Below are 19463 nucleotides of genomic sequence, written 5' to 3' on the forward strand. Positions count from 1 at the left end.
CACCGTGACATACAGCGCTGACAGCAGCTCCGTGACATACAGCGCTGACAGCAGCTCCGTGACATACAGCGCTGACAGCAGCTCCGTGACATACAGCACTGACAGCAGCTCCGTGACATACAGCGCTGACAGCAGCTCCGTGACATACAGCGCTGACAGCAGCACCGTGACATACAGCGCTGACAGCAGCTCCGTGACATACAGCGCTGACAGCAGCTCCGTGACATACAGCACTGACAGCAGCTCCGTGACATACAGCGCTGACAGCAGCTCCGTGACATACAGCGCTGACAGCAGCACCGTGACATACAGCGCTGACAGCAGCTCCGTGACATACAGCGCTGACAGCAGCTCCGTGACATACAGCGCTGACAGCAGCTCCGTGACATACAGCGCTGACAGCAGCTCCGTGACATACAGCGCTGACAGCAGCTCCGTGACATACAGCGCTGACAGCAGCTCCGTGACATACAGCGCTGACAGCAGCTCCGTGACATACAGCGCTGACAGCAGCACCGTGACATACAGCGCTGACAGCAGCTCCGTGACATACAGCGCTGACAGCAGCTCCGTGACATACAGCGCTGACAGCAGCACCGTGACATACAGCGCTGACAGCAGCTCCGTGACATACAGCGCTGACAGCAGCTCCGTGACATACAGCGCTGACAGCAGCTCCGTGACATACAGCGCTGACAGCAGCTCCGTGACATACAGCGCTGACAGCAGCTCCGTGACATACAGCGCTGACAGCAGCTCCGTGACATACAGCGCTGACAGCAGCTCCGTGACATACAGCGCTGACAGCAGCTCCGTGACATACAGCGCTGACAGCAGCTCCGTGACATACAGCGCTGACAGCAGCTCCGTGACATACAGCGCTGACAGCAGCTCCGTGACATACAGCGCTGACAGCAGCTCCGTGACATACAGCGCTGACAGCAGCTCCGTGACATACAGCGCTGACAGCAGCTCCGTGACATACAGCGCTGACAGCAGCACCGTAAGCAGCCCCAGGAGGAAGTCAGCACAGCACAGGGATGGTGTGATCCCCTCATAATAAGAACCCCCAGGAGGAAGTCAGCACAGCACAGGGATGGTGGGAGCCCCTCATAATAAGAACACCCAGGAGGAAGTCAGCACAGCACAGGGATGGTGGGAACCCCTCATAATAAGCAGCCCCAGTAGAAATATGACACCGCTCAACCTCTTCAAAGAGGAGGGTAGGGGCATATAGTACGGTGTGCTTTTTTGGGTCAGGGAAGTGAGCCAAATGAATTAAGAAGGTCTGTGTGCTTGATTCCAAAAATTGTTTATAGACATATACATGGTCTACTGATCACATGTGTTGAATTCCTCCGAGATCCATGCCTCATTCATTTTTAGAAATGTGAGGTAGTTAACACTGTGGTGAGCTAGGCGAGTACGCTTATCGGTCACAATCCCCCCTGCTGCGCTGAACGTCCTTTCGGACAGGACACTGGATGAGGGGCAAGCCAACAGTTCGATTGCAAATTGGGCAAGCTCTGGCCAGAGGTCAAGCCTGCCCACCCAGTAGTCTAGGGGTTCATCACTCCTCAGAGCGTCCACATCGGCCGTTAACCCAATGTAGTCGGACACCTGACGGTCTAGGCGTTCCCTGATGCTGGATCCGGATGACACCTGTCGATGGGTCGGCTGAAAGAATGACCTCATATCCGAAGTCACCAACACATCTTCAAACCGGCCTCTTCTTGCAGGCGCTGTTGGATTGGTACCCGCAAATCCTTCTCTGGGAGTGGGAATTGCTCCTCTGCCAGCGCACGCAAAAGCAGAATGCAGCATTTCTCGAAGCAAGGCCTGGAAGTGCTGCATTCTGACAGCCCTCTGCGACGGCGGTAACATTTCCGCCATTTTGTGTTTGTACCGGGGGTCTAAGTACGTTGCCACCCAGTACTGGTCCTTGACCCTCATGCTTTTTATACGGGGGTCCCTATTAAAACACTGGAGCATGAAGGCCCCCATTTGCACTAAAGTGGAAGCGGTGTGGTGGCCTGGCTCCTGCTCATCATCCAGGATAATGTCGTCCTCTTCATTCTCCTCTCCCCATCCTCGCACAACAGGGATCCCAGAAAGGTTTAAAGCATGCTCTTCTTGCTCCTGCTCATCCGCCCCGGCACCATCCTCCTCTGACTCCTCATCAGACTCCTGTTGTTGACTTGTCTCAGATAGAGTAGCCCCCCCTGGGAATTCATCCAGCATTGCGACTTCCTCATCTTCCCGCTCCTGCTCCTCCACAGCCTGATCAATGACACGACGCAATGCACGCTCCAGAAAGAAGGCATAAGGTACCATGTCACTGATGGCGCCATGGCTGCGACTGACCAGTTTGGTGATCTCCTCAAATGGCCGCAGAAGTCTGCATGTGTCGCGCATGAGCAGCCACTGGCGCGGTGAAAAAAAACCCAGCTCCCCAGAACCGTTTCTTTCGCAGAGTTCATACAGGTAGACGTTAACTGCACGTTTCTGCTGGAGCAGCCTATCAAGCATATAGAAGGTTGAGTTCCATCGCGTCGGGCAATCGCAAATAAGACGTCTGACCGGCAGATGGTGTCGCCGCTGAATGTCAGCAAGGCGAGCCATGGCCGTGTAAGATCTTCTGAAATGGGCCGAGATTTTCCTTGCCTGCCGCAAGATGTCCTGGACCCCAGGGTATTTGACAAGGAATCGCTGCACGACCAAGTTTAAGACGTGTGCCATGCACGGCACGTGCGTGATTTTGCCCTGTTTCAATGCGCTAAGCAGATTGGCACCGTTGTCACACACCACTTTACCAACTGTCAAATTGAGCGGTGTTAGCCACTCATCTGCCTGTGAACGCAAAGCTGAAAGGAGTGCCGGGCCAGTGTGGCTCTTTGCTTCCAGGCACAACAGACGCAGCACGGCATGGCAACGTCTCACCTGGCATGTGGAATAGGTTCTGGGGAGCTTGGGCGGTGCAGTGGAAGAGACGCTAGCAGCGGAAAAGGAGGAGGCAGCTGAGGAGGAGAGGGAGGAGGATGGAGTAGGAGGAGGAGAAGAAGAGTCAGGCCTGCATGCAATCCGTGGCGGTAAAACCAAATCTACACGGGTGCCACGGGTTACATGCTTGACGGCCGTCAGAAGGTTCACCCAGTGGGCAGTAAAACTGATATACCTTCCCTGCCCGTGTTTGCTAGACCACGTGTCTGTGGTCAGATGTATCTTGGCACCGACACTGTGTGCCAGAGATACATTCACTTGCCGCTGAACATGGCCATATAGCTCTGGGATGCCCTTCTCTGAGAAATACTTCCTTCCTGGGACCTTCCATTGTGGTGTTCCAATGGCCACAAATTTGCGAAAGGCCTCCGAGTCCACCAGTTTATATGGCAGTAGTTGGCGGGCTATGAGTTCTGACAAGCCAGCCGCCAACCGTTGGGCAAGAGGGTTATCCGGCGTCATCATTTTTTTACGCTCAAACATTAGGCCCACGGAAGCCTGCCTTTTTGCAGAAAAATGTGAGCTTGGCGTGATGGAAGGTGGAGTGGAGGACAATTGTGAGGAGAGAGGAGAAGGAGAAGTAGAAGACGAGGCTGGACGGTGAGAGCCTGCAGTGTGGCTTTGTGTGTTCCGTTGCTCCCACTGGGCTCGGTGATGGCTGCTCATGTGCCTTCTTAAGGCGGTCGTCCCTAGGTGAGTATTGGGCTTACCGCGACTAACGCGTTGACTGCAAAGATTGCAGATGGCAACGCTATTGTCAGCAGCGGACACGTTAAAAAAAGCCCACACTGCGGAGCCATGTGCCGGTGTCCTGGGAGCGCCAGATGTGACCGTACATGGTCGATGACTCGCTCCTGATACATTTGCAGTCTGCTTTGTCCCTGCTGTGCAATGTAAGTCATTGCTGCTTCTCCTCCCTATCTGCTGGTCCATATCTCCCTCTGAACTCCCCTCCTCTTCCTCTCTTGTGGGCACCCACGTGACATCACTAGACACGTCATCATCAACGTCACCTTCCCCACCGCTATAAGTAGAGTAGGCAGCAACACCGGGGACCAACCTCCTCCTTGGGCTGATCTGGGTACTGGCGTCAGACTGCTGAGTAGCGCTTGTTGCTACCTCCTCTTCCTGATCCAATACCAAGAGTGGCTGCGCATCAGAAATGTCCTCTTGATATGGATCGGAAAATAATTCCAGTGACTCAAGCGGAAGGTATGTGGTGGTGGTGGTGGTGGTCGTGTTGTTGGTGGTAGTGTCTTTGGGGGTGCACATAGCAGAGAGTGAAGAAGAGGGTGCAGATCGAGAGGATGAGGAGGGTGCAGAAGAGTAAGGCTGAGCGAGCCACTCAACCAAGTCTGGTGCATCCTTTAAAGTAATTGAACGCACCTTCTGCAACTTCCCACTTTGGCTCAAGCCTGTTGCTCCTGCCCTACCCCTACCACCCCTGCGGAAGGGCCTGCCTCTTCCTCTGCATGTCATTTTTTAAATGACCCTGTGACAAAACTCTTAGTCCCTATACCGCTGAAGGACTGCTGCAGTATAGGTGAGCGGTCAGCAGTGGTGCACGTCAACCCTATCTATTGTGGACCTATAGCGGTCCTTACAGAACAGCAGACTGTACCGCACTCAAGCCTATGTACCGTAGCACCCTATACCAAGTTACCAGTCCTTATAAGAACTTTTGTGGACCAAGCAGGTTGTGTATTAGTGTTTAGCAGACTGTACGTCAGTCCCTATACCGCTGAAGGACTGCTGCAGTATAGGGCAGCGGTCAGCAGTGGTGCACGTCAACCCTATCTATTGTGGACCGATAGCGGTCCTTACAGAACAGCAGACTGTACCGCACTCAAGCCTATGTACCGTAGCACCCTATACCAAGTTACCAGTCCTTATAAGAACTTTTGTGGACCAAGCAGGTTGTGTATTAGTGTTTAGCAGACTGTACGTCAGTCCCTATACCGCTGAAGGACTGCTGCAGTATAGGGCAGCGGTCAGCAGTGGTGCACGTCAACCCTATCTATTGTGGACCGATAGCGGTCCTTACAGAACAGCAGACTGTACCGCACTCAAGCCTATGTACCGTAGCACCCTATACCAAGTTACCAGTCCTTATAAGAACTTTTGTGGAACAAGCAGGTTGTGTGTTAGTGATTAGCAGACTGTACGTCAGTCCCTATACCAATGAAGGACTGCTGCAGTATAGGGCAGCGGTCAGCAGTAGTGCACGGCAACCCTATGTATTGTGGACCGATAGCGGTCCTTACAGAACAGCAGACTGTACCGCACTCAAGCCTATGTACCGTAGCACCCTATACCAAGTTACCAGTCCTTATAAGAACTTTTGTGGACCAAGCAGGTTGTGTATTAGTGTTTAGCAGACTGTACGTCAGTCCCTATACCGCTGAAGGACTGCTGCAGTATAGGGCAGCGGTCAGCAGTGGTGCACGTCAACCCTATGTATTGTGGACCGATAGCGGTCCTTACAGAACAGCAGACTGTAACGCACTCAGGCCTATGTACCGTAGCACCCTATACCAAGTTACCAGTCCTTATAAGAACTTTTGTGGACCAAGCAGGTTGTGTGTTAGTGATTAGCAGACTGTACGTCAGTCCCTATACCAATGAAGGACTGCTGCAGTATAGGGCAGCGGTCAGCAGTAGTGCACGGCAACCCTATGTATTGTGGACCGATAGCGGTCCTTACAGAACAGCAGACTGTAACGCACTCAGGCCTATGTACCGTAGCACCCTATACCAAGTTACCAGTCCTTATAAAAACTTTTGTGGACCAAGCAGGTTGTGTGTTAGTGTTTAGCAGACTGTGCGTCAGTCCCTATACCGCTGAAGGACTGCTGCAGTATAGGGCAGCGGTCAGCAGTGGTGCACGTCAACCCTATCTATTGTGGACCGATAGCGGTCCTTACAGAACAGCAGACTGTACCGCACTCAAGCCTATGTACCGTAGCACCCTATACCAAGTTACCAGTCCTTATAAGAACTTTTGTGGACCAAGCAGGTTGTGTATTAGTGTTTAGCAGACTGTACGTCAGTCCCTATACCGCTGAAGGACTGCTGCAGTATAGGGCAGCGGTCAGCAGTGGTGCACGTCAACCCTATCTATTGTGGACCGATAGCGGTCCTTACAGAACAGCAGACTGTACCGCACTCAAGCCTATGTACCGTAGCACCCTATACCAAGTTACCAGTCCTTATAAGAACTTTTGTGGACCAAGCAGGTTGTGTATTAGTGTTTAGCAGACTGTACGTCAGTCCCTATACCGCTGAAGGACTGCTGCAGTATAGGGCAGCGGTCAGCAGTGGTGCACGTCAACCCTATCTATTGTGGACCGATAGCGGTCCTTACAGAACAGCAGACTGTACCGCACTCAAGCCTATGTACCGTAGCACCCTATACCAAGTTACCAGTCCTTATAAGAACTTTTGTGGAACAAGCAGGTTGTGTGTTAGTGATTAGCAGACTGTACGTCAGTCCCTATACCAATGAAGGACTGCTGCAGTATAGGGCAGCGGTCAGCAGTAGTGCACGGCAACCCTATGTATTGTGGACCGATAGCGGTCCTTACAGAACAGCAGACTGTACCGCACTCAAGCCTATGTACCGTAGCACCCTATACCAAGTTACCAGTCCTTATAAGAACTTTTGTGGACCAAGCAGGTTGTGTGTTAGTGATTAGCAGACTGTACGTCAGTCCCTATACCAATGAAGGACTGCTGCAGTATAGGGCAGCGGTCAGCAGTAGTGCACGGCAACCCTATGTATTGTGGACCGATAGCGGTCCTTACAGAACAGCAGACTGTACCGCACCCAAGCCTATGTACCGTAGCACCCTAGACAGACCAAGTTACCAGTCCTGATAAAGAGCTTTGTGGAACAAGTGAGTTGTGAATGATTAGCAGACTGCAGCAGAAGGGCAGCAGTCAAGTATAATATTCTTTCTATATTTGGAAGAAAGAATATTATACGTGTACAAGCCTATTACCGTACCACTGATACCAGTCCTGAAAAGAACCTTTGTGGAACTAATAGTAACAGCAAGTCTTTAAAATTATCCTCACTGCCTGACACACTGCTTCCTGCCTGTCCCTATACAAATTGGCAAAAAAGAGTAGGCTGGAACGATTAGCTGGAACAGCTCTTTTGTGGACCTGATAGTAACAGCTAATGATGATGATGATGATGATGATGAAGAAAGACTAATCTGGCTGAGCTGTCCCTAAAATAGCAGCATACAGCGCTCTGTCCCTTTATCTAAACTGACAAAAGAAACTCAGGCTGCTGACCTAACACCTATACCAGTCCTGAAAAGAACTTTTGTGTACCAAATAGCTAGCGTTTTCTCTGTCCCTACTCCACACAGGATCCTTTCCCTACAGTGACAGAAGAAAGAATGTAAAATGGCCACCGGATCGGGTGTATTTATAGGTTAGGGGGAATGTCCAAGTGTCCATGAGCTGTCATGTCTCAATTGGTTGTCCTGTAACACATGATAAACGTGTCACGAAAGGTTAAAGTTCTTGTATACATTAAACACGTAAGTCCGCCGGGGCGAACGACGGAAAAAGGCGTTCGAACCCGCGGACGGCGAAAGTCGGAAATTCGCCGCGAAACGACCGCCGGGCGAACCGTTCGGCCATCACTATTGTTTAAATTAGGAATCACAGATGTCCAGCACAAAATATCCAGAGAGCATTAATTCCCCTTTGCAGATTCCAATAGGATTATCTCCCCAAGTTCCTCAAAAAGAAAAACAAAGGCTTCCCATGGTGTAATACTATAAAACAACTTTAATAGCACACTTAAAAGCCACTTGGTAATGCACTCACATGTAAAAAACTTGTAAAAAGCACTTCAAAATCACTGCAATACTTCACATCAGCAAAACTTCACTCTAAGGCATTGGTGGTTACAGTGGATACTGGTCGCAATTAGCAGTGTCAGTGATATCTCTCACCCCTCCTTATGCTGTATGGTACCTTACAGCCAGACTCTCAATGACACTCTCTCTCCAGTTCTGTTCCTCGTGTAAGAGGCACACACACTTCCGCCTTGTTTGCAGAGTTTGATTCAATCAATGGTTGCCAGATAGCCACGCCCCCGACATGTTTCGTCACTAGGACTTATTCATGGGATTCGCTATTTTATTCCCTAGGGTCTCTGCTAAAAAATATATATATAATTTTTGGGGCTTCTGAGTGATTTTCTAGCAGAAAATACTGGATTTTTACTTGTAAGCAACAAGTGTCAGAAAAGATTTAGTCTTTAAAGCGGGATTCCACCCTAAAGTGGAACCTACGCTGATCGGACCCCCCCCCCTCCGGTGTCACAATTGACACCTTTCAGGGGGGAGGGGGGTGGAGATACCTGTCAAAGACAGGTATTTTCACCCACTTCCGGGCATAGACTCCCACGGGAGTCTACGCCACTTCCTGCCCTGCCGCGCTGTCTGCTGGGACACACACGGGTCCCAGTGACAGCGCGGAGATTTCCTATTGCGCGGCGCGGCTCGCGCATGCGCAGTAGGGATCCGGGAAGTGAAGCCGATTCGTTTCACTTCCTGATTCCCTCACCTGGAATGGTGGCGGCAGCAGCCGAGGGCCGAGCGATCGATCGGCCTCGGCTGCCGGCATCGCTGGAACCCGGGACAGGTGAGTGTCCATTTATTAAAAGCTGTAGTATTTATAGCTGCTGGCTTTTAATATTTTTTTTTTTGGTGGAATCCCTCTTTAAATGGTTAAACTGAGAACTTCTACACAAGGAGTTCAGCCCATTGAAGAAGAAACATTGTATCACTTTGATCTTTTCTTGGCAGACTGCCCAGAGAGGAGGAAAGTCCTTCACTGATGTCTTCAGGCAACTTACATTGACTTCTATTACAGAAGTCTTTTGCAAGTCATAACAAGCATAATGAGCAATGTTTTTGCCTTTAAATTCATCGTAAAGAACGTTCGTACATGTTAACGAACCTAACGACAATTCGTATTTCGTACGAAACAGAACGGAATTTCGGACACGAAATACGAAGTACGAATTAATTTTATTACGAATTGAAACGGAACAGAACTAAACAAATTTATTGACGGCGCCCATGTCTAATACCCAGACATTTTGCAGAATTTCATGATTACAATACAGACTCATTGAAATTCCAGGTACTTGCCAGGGTACACTGACCAACTTGAGGTGGCAACTTTGACCAAAAAATCCTCCAAGTTGAGGCTAAATGGATTTTCAAGTTAAGGGCAACTCAGCCACCAGGTTTAAATGATGCTATAAGCTATGCCCCCTTTCTGTAATCATTCAAATATATTTATTCTTCCACTCCCTATCCACTCGGCCCACCGACCCTCTTCCTCTCCTTTGCCTCTCTTCCCCCCCTCCCCCTTCCTATTCCTATCCCCTACCCGGCCATTGCACTGTTTAATGAACTGACATCCCTTTGGGATACATATAGCTTAGGATGTATCCACTTTCCCTTCTACAAGGTGTAAACATGTATTTTAGATCCATATGCATTGTCTAAATGTCCAGCTGTGAATCCAACATAGGAGGAGCGATAAGCCTTTAAAAGATCTTTTTTCTATATATATGCATGTACATATATTTTAAATTATTTCGAATACATTTATTTTTTGTGTATTAAACAGCTTTATGTGCTTTGTTCTATTTGCAGGCTGCCCGTGTCTGTCCACTGCCTATGGGTTGCTGTTGTGTCACCATGGAACCTTTTTTTTTTCCCTTTGGTGACCCACTGACAGATTCCCAACACCAAAAGTGTCCCCATAGAGGCGCTCCCATCAGTCTTTCCATTGGGGGACTCCGACATGTGATAGCTTCCGGGGCTGGCTAGTGTTCAGTCCCTCATCTTTCTCCTGATGTGGAACGCAGCATTGTTGACGCACGTTTGACGTACGTCATTCCGACGCCATTCCGATTTGGGTCCAGCCCCTCTTTACACTGCTTGGCTCTTCCCTCCCCCCTCTCTCTACCACGAATCACGGCTGAGAGGGACGAGAGCCTGCCCCCTCCCATTTCACCACTGGTATATACAGCCATGGGACAAGGATCAGGGGATCTGCATGCAATTTGAGCATGCATCCCCCTCAGCATAGAGTGGGCAGATGAGCTTGCCCCCCTCCCTCCAGATCCTTCTGATCCATTTCGGATCCATGATCTGGGCAACGCGGGCAATCTCAGGGATCCTCCCCCCATACACCCTTCTCGACGAATCATGGCGGCTCCCATCTCCAATATATACCCACACATGATCAGTCTCTCCTCTGCGGTTCATCTCCTCACATGTTGGAGACACCGAGGAGAGACATGTATTCATTTAGGAAACCAGGTACAAACTTCTTTCCTCACTCCCTTTATGCATTGATTGTCCTAATTTAGAGCTGCCATAACGCGTCAACGTAATCAACTACGAAAATACTTTGAGGTGCGTGAATGCCGTTGACGCGTCATGCACGTGTCATCTCATGTGTAAATGGGGGTAAGTGGCGGTAATGGCGGCAGCTGCTGCTGATGCTCCTGCTCCCCCTGCTCCCGGTAATGGGGAAAAAAGTTCCGGTGCAGCACGAAAAGCCAGACCACGACTTTCAAAGGTATGGGAATTATTTAAACAGAGGCCAGATAAAATGGTCCTTTGTTCCCTCTGCAAAACCGAAATGGCGGTCCACGGCAGCACTACTGCGATGCACGAGCACCTCAGAAGAAAACATCCTGGCGCAGTATGGCCTCAAACGGACGACGCCATCTTTTTAAGTACTACTTACTAGTATTTTGTTCGTTTTGGGAGACAATGGGAGTAATTTGTGGTAAATATTTATTAATATATTATATGGTCATGCTGCTACTGCTAGTAAGTAAGATACATCATTATTAGTGCATGCTCAGATGGTACATATTTGTTGCTGTGCTGCTTTGCTAATTTCTTTTTTTTAGTGGCCATCTCATGTTTTTTTTTTAAATGTTTCACATTCACAAGGCACTTTTTGCACTGCAGCCCTCTTGCTGATCTGGGGATCCCTCAGGGCATGGTTGACAATGACCTTGAATTTGACAACTTCCTGCAGTGTATGAGCTGAGAGAAGAGATGCCATGTTTTTCTTCCAATACACAGAGCAGCAACAATATAATATTAATTTATTTAATTGCAGACAGAAAATTACTACCCTACCCGTACCCTCTTTTAAATGTGCAGTACAAGTACATTATTAGCAGCATTGAGCATTCATGTTGGTTAAACTTGGTTCAGGTTCCTAAATGTTAATTATTATTGTGTATGTTTTTTTGTTTTTTTTTCTCAGGAAAGGCAAAGCTGTGTACAGGAGTTCTTCTTCCATAGAAAGGATGTCACTGTTTGCTCACCCCAAATGGCCGTTGCATATACCAATAGCATACTCAACATGATTGTAAAAGATATGAGACCTCTTTCCATTGTAGACGGTCAAGGATTTCGTGAGATGATCAACACGTTTTACCCGGGATACACACTTCCCTCCAGGTCCCATTTCACTAAACTGATGGAGAAGAAATAGGAGGAGAATTTTGAAAGCGTCACTCAAAGATGTGAAATCAAAAATATCTCTCACCACAGACGCATGGACCAGCATTGCCACAGAGGCATACTTGGGTGTCACATGCCACTTCATCAATGAAGATTGGAATCTTACATCGTACAATCTGATAGACTTGTGCACAACGGAAAATTTTGTTTAGTTTCGGTTCCTTGTCATTCGTAAAATACATCATTTCGTTCTGTTATATTCGTTATGTTACATTAATAAGTTTTCGGATAATTCGTTATTATTCGTAGAGTGTCGAATTCATTCGTTCGTATTCGTTGAAATTCGCTATTTATGTATGTATAGACATTCGTGATAATGATTCGTAGTTTGGAAAGTCGTTTGTTTATTGAATCTTTTAACACACACACAATGACAATGTCTCTTCTCCTCGGCTCAAATACAACGCCCTTCTAACTCAGTTCTCAGGAATGCACTTTGCCAGTAATCCATCCTCCGACACAAAATTAATTAGCTGATTGGACTATAAGATTTACTTTGAGCTGACCTTTTGTTTCATTAGATCCTTAAAGAATTACCGAATCATGTCGAATTCATTCAAATTCATTCGTTATATTTCTTTCGTATTCGTTGTTATTCGTTATTTTTTTATTTGGACATTCAGATGCATCCGAATGTCCGAAAGATGCAAAATTCAGCCGAATTTCGATTCGTTACGAAACGAATTGCACAAGCCTACAATCTGACCACTATGCCACTTGAAGATCGGCACACAGCTGAAAACATTGCTAACTGGGTGGAAAAAGCAGCTGAAAAGTTTGAGATATCCATGGCCAATGTAAATGTAGTTGTCCATGATAACGCTGCAAATGTTGTCGCTGCTCTGCGTATTTTGGAAGAAAAGCATGGCATCTCTTCTCTCAGGTTTGCTGGTCATACATTGCAGTTAGTTGTCAAACATGCCCTGAGGGATCCCCAGATCAGCAAGACCCTGAGGCCGCGTACACACGGGCGGACTGTTCGCCCAACCTTGTCCGCTGAACAGTGTTTGGGCGGACAGTCCGCTCGTGTGTGGGGCTTCAGCGGACAGTTTCAGCGGACAGTTGGACGAACAAGGTTTTTCGGAAATTCCGAAAAACTGTCCGCTGAAACCTTGTTTGAGCGAACAGTCCGCCCGTGTGTAGGCTTGTTCGACAAACTAAGTTCCGCGCATGCTCAGAAAGGATTTACACGCCGAAAGTTATAATGCAGTGTATAGGACGTCGTATTTTTCGTCCCGTCGTACGTGCCGTTCACGTCATCGCGCACGGTTTCAGCGGACTGTTCGTTCGTCGTGTGTGGCCATGTCCGTCCATGCTAGTTTTGAGCGGACTGTTTGCCGAAACTGTTGGACGGACAAAGTTGGGCGAACAGTCCGCGCGTGTGTACGCGGCCTGAGGGCTGCAAAGTGCCTTGTGGAACATTTAAAAAAAAAGTGAGCTGGCCACTACAAAGCTTAAAGCAAAGCAGCAACAAATGGGTACCCCTGAGCATGCACTAATAAATGATGTATCCGTAAGATGGAACAGCACTTTACACATGATCAGCCGCCTGCTTGAACAGAGGTGGCCTGTGACTGCAACTCTTTCCAATCCTGATGTCACACCACGAGGGAAGCGCTTCCTGGATTTAAAACATGATCAGTTGAGCTTACTTGAGGAAGTGGAACAAGTCCTGAAGCCATTTGAGTGTGCTACTGTTTTCTTGAGTGGAGAGTCCGATGTGACTGCTTCCGCTCTACCTCCTCTGGTAAAAGGCCTCCAGAAATCCATACGGAGCACAATTTGCGAGACAACAGCAGTCAAAGCTTTCCAAAGTGTTGCTGCACAGGAGATGACATCAAGATGGGAGCGGGAAACTAAATTCAGAGATGATGGTGGAGAAAATAGATGTCTTATTGCAGCAACCCTGGACCCCAGATTCCGCAAACTAAAATTCCTGCCAGCAGAGGACAGTTTAAAAGTTCCCCTCCAAGGTCCAAGCTCTTGCTCTTGAAGTGAAAAGAAGATATGAGGAAGAGCAAACGCAACATCGATGTGAGGAACAACGGTCAACCAGTGCAGACATGAAATTTTCTGAGAAGAGGAAAGTGTCTCTGTTAGACACTTTGCTCGGTTCTTCAGATTCAGATGACCACCACAGTAATGGCGAGGATGACACTGGTCACATCCAAGATCAAGAAACCCACAGTGTAGTTGTGCAGAAAGTGAGTCCCGCAGCTAGCATCCACAAGGGGGAGGTAGGCATAGGGATGGCATGACATGTGCTGGACTGCACAGTCGCTGTTTTAAGGGAGTCTGGCCGCTTTAATGGTTAGGGGGTGGGCGGAGCCACGGCGTCTAGTACGTGCTAGCAGAGGCAATGCTAGCAGTCGAAGAGCGGAGGAGGAAGCAATCCCCACCCACCCTCCCTGTGTTTAGTACGGGGGTTGGTCTCGGGTGTGAAAGTGTGTTCCGTTGGGCGGTTCTTGGGGCTTTAGATGAGGAAGTGAGGTACAGGTAAAAGGCCTGTTGTACCCATCCATGGGATAGGGGTGGTTTTATGTACTTCCAGTTTACGAGGGGTTAACCTGGAAGGGTTTAAAACGGGTAGGTCACTGCTACAGTTGGTTATAGCCTCCGAGACAGGGGTTGCCATCTGGAGGTCAAGAGGTTACAGTTGAAGTTGTTGGCAGTGACCATTTATGTTGTGATGCTACGTACCCATGACCCCTTGGAAAGGCTGGGAAAGTTTTACCATATTTAAATGTTTTGGAATATATTAAAGATTATATTTTGTTAATAAAGTTTAGGCCTGATGGCCATTTACTACAAAATCTGTCCAGTCATTTGTTAAGAGGGACAGGGTTTGTAGGGGGGGGGGGGGTAGGCTGGTCATGAGAGTCCTACAAATGTCATGAGATACACATGTATTTCAGTGAGCAGGCTATTCTAAAGGAAGAAAATCCGCTGAAATGGTGGAAGGAAAATGAAAAGAGGTTTCCCATCTTGGCCATGCTGGCAAAGAGTTACTTGTCTGTGCCGGCAACATCAACCCCATCTAAAAGGCTTTTCTCAGTTGCTGGCAACATTGTGACTAAAAAAAGAGCGAGCCTAACATCAGAGCATGTTGATATGCTAACCTTCCTCCATTGCAATGCTAAAATATAGCATTGCAATGGAGGAAGTAACACAGGCCCCCAACCTTTTGCACTCGTCATGACTGTGTTGTGTTCTTGTTGGGCTGTATTAGTGTATTTATGTTGAGATGGCTCATGGCTGCCTTCAGTGTTGTATTGGCCATATTTTTGCACAGCCACAGTGTTGAGCAGTGCTTTTGGTGGGCTTGGTTCCTCCTTGCTTCCTTCCTTGAAAACTGTTGCCTCCTCAGGTATGTTTTACATTACAATTACACACCACAAAAATACTGCTCAATCAACTCTACAATAACACTATGTAAGTAATAATGATTACAATTACATAGTGTTATTGTATGTTGACCAGCATTTTTGTTAAACAACAACTCTTTAGGTCAAGAGGCATAATGCCATATAAATTCTGCCTAAGACTTAGCAAAAGATGCATTCTGAAGGCATTATGTGTGGTTGAGTAGTAAGGTAAGGTTACCACACATTGCACATGCACAATGCCTTCTGAATGCATCTTTTGCAAAGTGTTAGGCAGAATTTATATGGCATTTTCCTGCCTCATGCCCTAAAGCATAACCTTTTATTTTTGGGCACTTTATTTTTGTATATTATGTCTTTCATGTGTTTTGTACACAGTGTTGAGCAGCAGTGCTTTTGTAGCATTTTTATATGGCATTTTTTAATGCTTCTGGCTGTGAATTAATGGCAATGCCATATTTTGTGCCTGATGCTAAAGTGTTGTTTACATTTTATTTTTGGCACTTTTTTATACTGTAAAAACTTTACCACATTGAAGTACTTTTTGGATTTTTTTTTATAAAAGTTGAAATATTATATAAGAAGTTGTTTTTTTTTGTAAAGTTATCCAAAGGATTATTATCTAATCACAAAAAGAACACACTAGATTCATTTAAAAAATAAATAAAAAATAATCGGATAGTCGTTGACTAATCGAAAAAATAATCGATAGATTAGTCGACAGACAAATTAATCGTTAGTTGCAGCTCTATCCTAATTACATGCCGGACACACCACTTCAAAGAAAGGTAACACTTATGCCGCGTACACACGATCGAATTGTCCAGCGTACTTAGTCCGCCAAAATGCACCGGACAATCCGATCGTGTGTGGGCTTCAGCGGACTTTCTCAGCGCAAAGTCCGGCGGACTTAGAAAGTAGTTTTGCAGTCCAATCTTTCCTCCAGACTTGGGTTTCAGCGGACAATACGCTCGTCAGTATGCTAGTCCGGCGGACTAAGAATGACGCATGCTCAGAAGCAAGTACGAGAAGGAAGCTATTGGCTACTGGGTACTGAACTTCCTTTTTCTAGTCCCATCGTACGTGCTGTACGTCATCACGCTAACAAACGCCGTACTTTCTGTGTGTCCGTGTGTGGCCAAGTCCGTTCGGTAGAAAGTCAGCCGGACTATCCGCCGTTTTGTTTGCTGGACTAAGTACGCCGGACAATTCGATCGTGTGTACGCGGCATTAGGTTGTTTGTCTTTCTGTTTATTTTCCCATTAGCTGTGAATTCCGCTCTCCTCCTCCCCTGGGTTGCCTTCTCTGATTACCTTTGAAGTCTACATACTGTATATATATATATATATATATATACTGCTTTATCTGGTATGTAGTCTAAAATGGCAAGGCAAATATCATCTACCTTGGAAGACTTCCATACATCTTCAGAATTTTGTGCCCAACAATTCTCAATAGAGTATATATAATCGTTATTGTATACATCCGGTAAGCACCCACAAATACATTTAACTTTGCTTCTTCCTCTCTCTTTTTTCTTTCCTTTCAGTTTTCTCCCTCTCTCTAGTGTCCCCCTTTCTTCTTTCTCGCCCTCTTCCCTCCCTCTTCCGTTTGAATATTACACCATCACTCTCTCTGATACATTTTCATACATTTACAGTTTGATCACTCATACATAGGGGCCTGCCCTGCTTTCTCCGGTGGGATTGGGTGGAGCATCCCCACAGGCTCCCCAGGCCCCTCCTGGAGCGGCGCTCTACCAATACAGTCTTTAGGTAAATAGACAATAAAATCTTATGCACTTATGAAAAATAGATTTTAACATTTAGACATCTAATAATGTTCGACTGTTCATTCCCTCACTCCTTCTCCTGCTATACGTATGTGAGACACCGCTGCACATCCAGTAGTACAACATGTAACTGTATCTCTATGTCAAATGCTCTACAATGCTGCGATTTGATTTAATTAATAAGTATCTCTAGCTACTCTAGAATGACATGGCACTAATGTAAATGTGTGTATACAAAGCTATTTGTATATATACATTTTTTACTTTATATAATATTATCATTCATGCAATCTTGTAACCCATGCTAATCCTAGTTGATGTTTTCATTAGCTGTATGATGTTATATGATGTTTTCTTGTGCTATTTTTAAGGCCCTGACGAAGCGGGATTGCCCAGGAAACATGTAGGCCACACCTCTTGATATTTCCAGGACCTGCACACCCTGAATTTAAGAATAGTAGACTGTATTTTGTCTTAAACTATTTGCCCTTGAACACGCGGTTGGACATTCCGATGGAGAATGTCCGATCGGACCGTGTTGTCGGATAATCCGACCGTGTGTGGGCTTCATCTGACTTTTTCCGTCAGAGTGTCCGACCAACAAAGTTTGAGAACTGGATCTAAAAATTTTCCGACAACATGATCCGATTGGACTTTGTCCGATCGTTTGTAGAGAATTCCGATCGGACAAAGTGTCACGCATGCTCAGATCAAATTCCTAGACCAAAGCTATTGGCCACTAGCCTGAACGTAGTCCCATCGTAACTAAATAACGTCATCACGTTACGAACGATCGGATTTTCCGACAACTTTGTCTGACCGTGTGTATGCAACACCAGTTTCGGACAAAATCCGATGGAGGATTTTGTTGTTGGAATGTCTGACTGTGTGTACAAGGGCTTACAAATTTTTAAGAAGGTACTGCCTACTGCAGGCAAATAAAATGTTTCTATTTCTTTGTAATTGTAGTATATCTACCTTTTTTGTTCCTACTCCACCCAACTCCACAATCAAAGTCCCACTCCACCCAACTTTTTGAAATATAGTTGCCAACTTTTTGAAATATAGTTGCATGCTGTTGAGGGGGGGGGGGGGGGGGGTCTACTTACTGATGCTAGTTCCTAGCAGATTTATTGTTATTGGGGGGGATGTACATTGTTTCAGAGGGGGAGATCTATTGTTGCTGGGGGTCAATTGTTGCTGGGTGAGATCTGTTGTTGCTGGAAGGAAACTATTGTTGGTGGGGGGGTGACTATCGCTGTGGAGGGATGTATTGTTGCTGACTGCAGGGGATATATTTTACTGTCTTTCTTGTTATCATTAACAAATTCCAAGTGACTTAGCCCCACAAAATGATACTAGGTTCTCTATTAGGGGTGGTATTGGGAGGTGGGGTAATGGAAGCTGGGTAGAGAGCAGAGACAAGGGGTGACTAGGAATGGGGGAGTACCTGCACCTATTCTCTGAGCCATGTGGATATATATATATATATATTAGGAAAATAAACCTTCACAATTGCTTGCAAATTTAAAGGCACGTTGCAAGTGAATAAAAAAATTTTGTGAAAAGAAAAAGGCACGGCAAATATTTTTAGTGTGTCATTTTTTACATTTTCTATGTGCAATGTTTTTAAGTTGGTGATAGGGTCTTTTTAAGAATTTTTCTTTTTTTTTTTTTTAAACGGAAATAATTAACACCATTGTAACAGATTTTCTTCCTTGTGTGCATTAATTTCCTCTCCCAGAGACACAACGGGAAGGTAGGAGAAGATCTCAATAAAGTGATTGGATATCTCGACTTTCACTGTTGTCACCAGAACATGTTTACTTTTTGGAGGATTTCACCTCACCTCTTCTTCTGTTGTATCTCACCCACAATGGTTACCAGGACAAATAGAGAGGGGTAACCTCACCAGCGGGGGCACAACAGCAATAAAAACCTTAAAAAAGGCTTTTAGTCCTTCAACACTCTGCCAACAAAAAAAAAAAAAAGAAAGGAAAATGGGTTTGCATACCCTTCATACACTTTAAATTCTAGTTGCGAAAAGCAAATTGTGTACTCACCTTCCTATGAGAGCGGACACGGCTTCTGTACTGTTAGTTTCATTTCCTCCGAGTTATAATCCCAGCACTTGTGATTATTTTGTTGATAGTTTCTATTTCTCAGTCACCCGTCAGGGAATCTAAGATCTGTTGTAATGTAGCCAAAAGGAGTACAAAAAGAAATGAGTCATATATTCAGCAAAGTGAGTTCTAAGCTTCCATGCATTACTGTATGTGGCACTGATAATAATATTAAAGGAGATATAAAACCTAGGTAAATGGCACATAGTTGTCTAAAGCAATGTTGAGGGGATTGACTAAAACATGACTAAGGGAGGTGCCTATTTCGTGAGGCTCCCCAAAACAACACATATCCCCCTTATCCTAAATAACTTATGATTGACCAGACGACACATTCTCTTTTTGGAGTTGAATGGCCATAGCAGCCATTTTTTTTATTACCAACATATGAAAAAATACAAAAATCTTAGAAAAACATAACTTAACCACTTGCCGACCAGCGCACGACGATGTACGTCGACAGAATGGCACGGGCAGGCAAATGGCACGCGCTGGTCGGGGCCTCAGTGAGTCCGGTCGCGGGACCCGTGGACTCGATCGCCGCGGGCATCCCCGCGATCGTCTCACGGAGCGG

At 46.5% G+C, this 19463-nt stretch overlaps 1 protein-coding gene across 3 annotated transcripts in view; it reads right to left on the bottom strand.

The window, feature by feature from the left end:
- Positions 1 to 18984, bottom strand: part of LOC143923372 (uncharacterized) — a 46630-nt gene extending 27646 nt beyond the window's left edge. For all 3 annotated transcript variants that reach the window (XM_077446998.1, XM_077446999.1, XM_077446997.1), the window contains exon 1: positions 18830 to 18984. The gene's annotated coding sequence lies outside the window, so the exon portion shown is untranslated. The remainder of the gene's footprint in view (positions 1 to 18829) is intronic.
- Between the last annotated feature and the right edge of the window lie 479 nt (positions 18985 to 19463).

The sequence above is a fragment of the Lithobates pipiens genome, unplaced genomic scaffold (assembly GCF_037356315.1).
Source record: "Lithobates pipiens isolate NorthernLeopardFrog02 unplaced genomic scaffold, aLitPip1_a1.2 Scaffold_22, whole genome shotgun sequence".
NCBI classification, from domain to species: domain Eukaryota; kingdom Metazoa; phylum Chordata; class Amphibia; order Anura; family Ranidae; genus Lithobates; species Lithobates pipiens.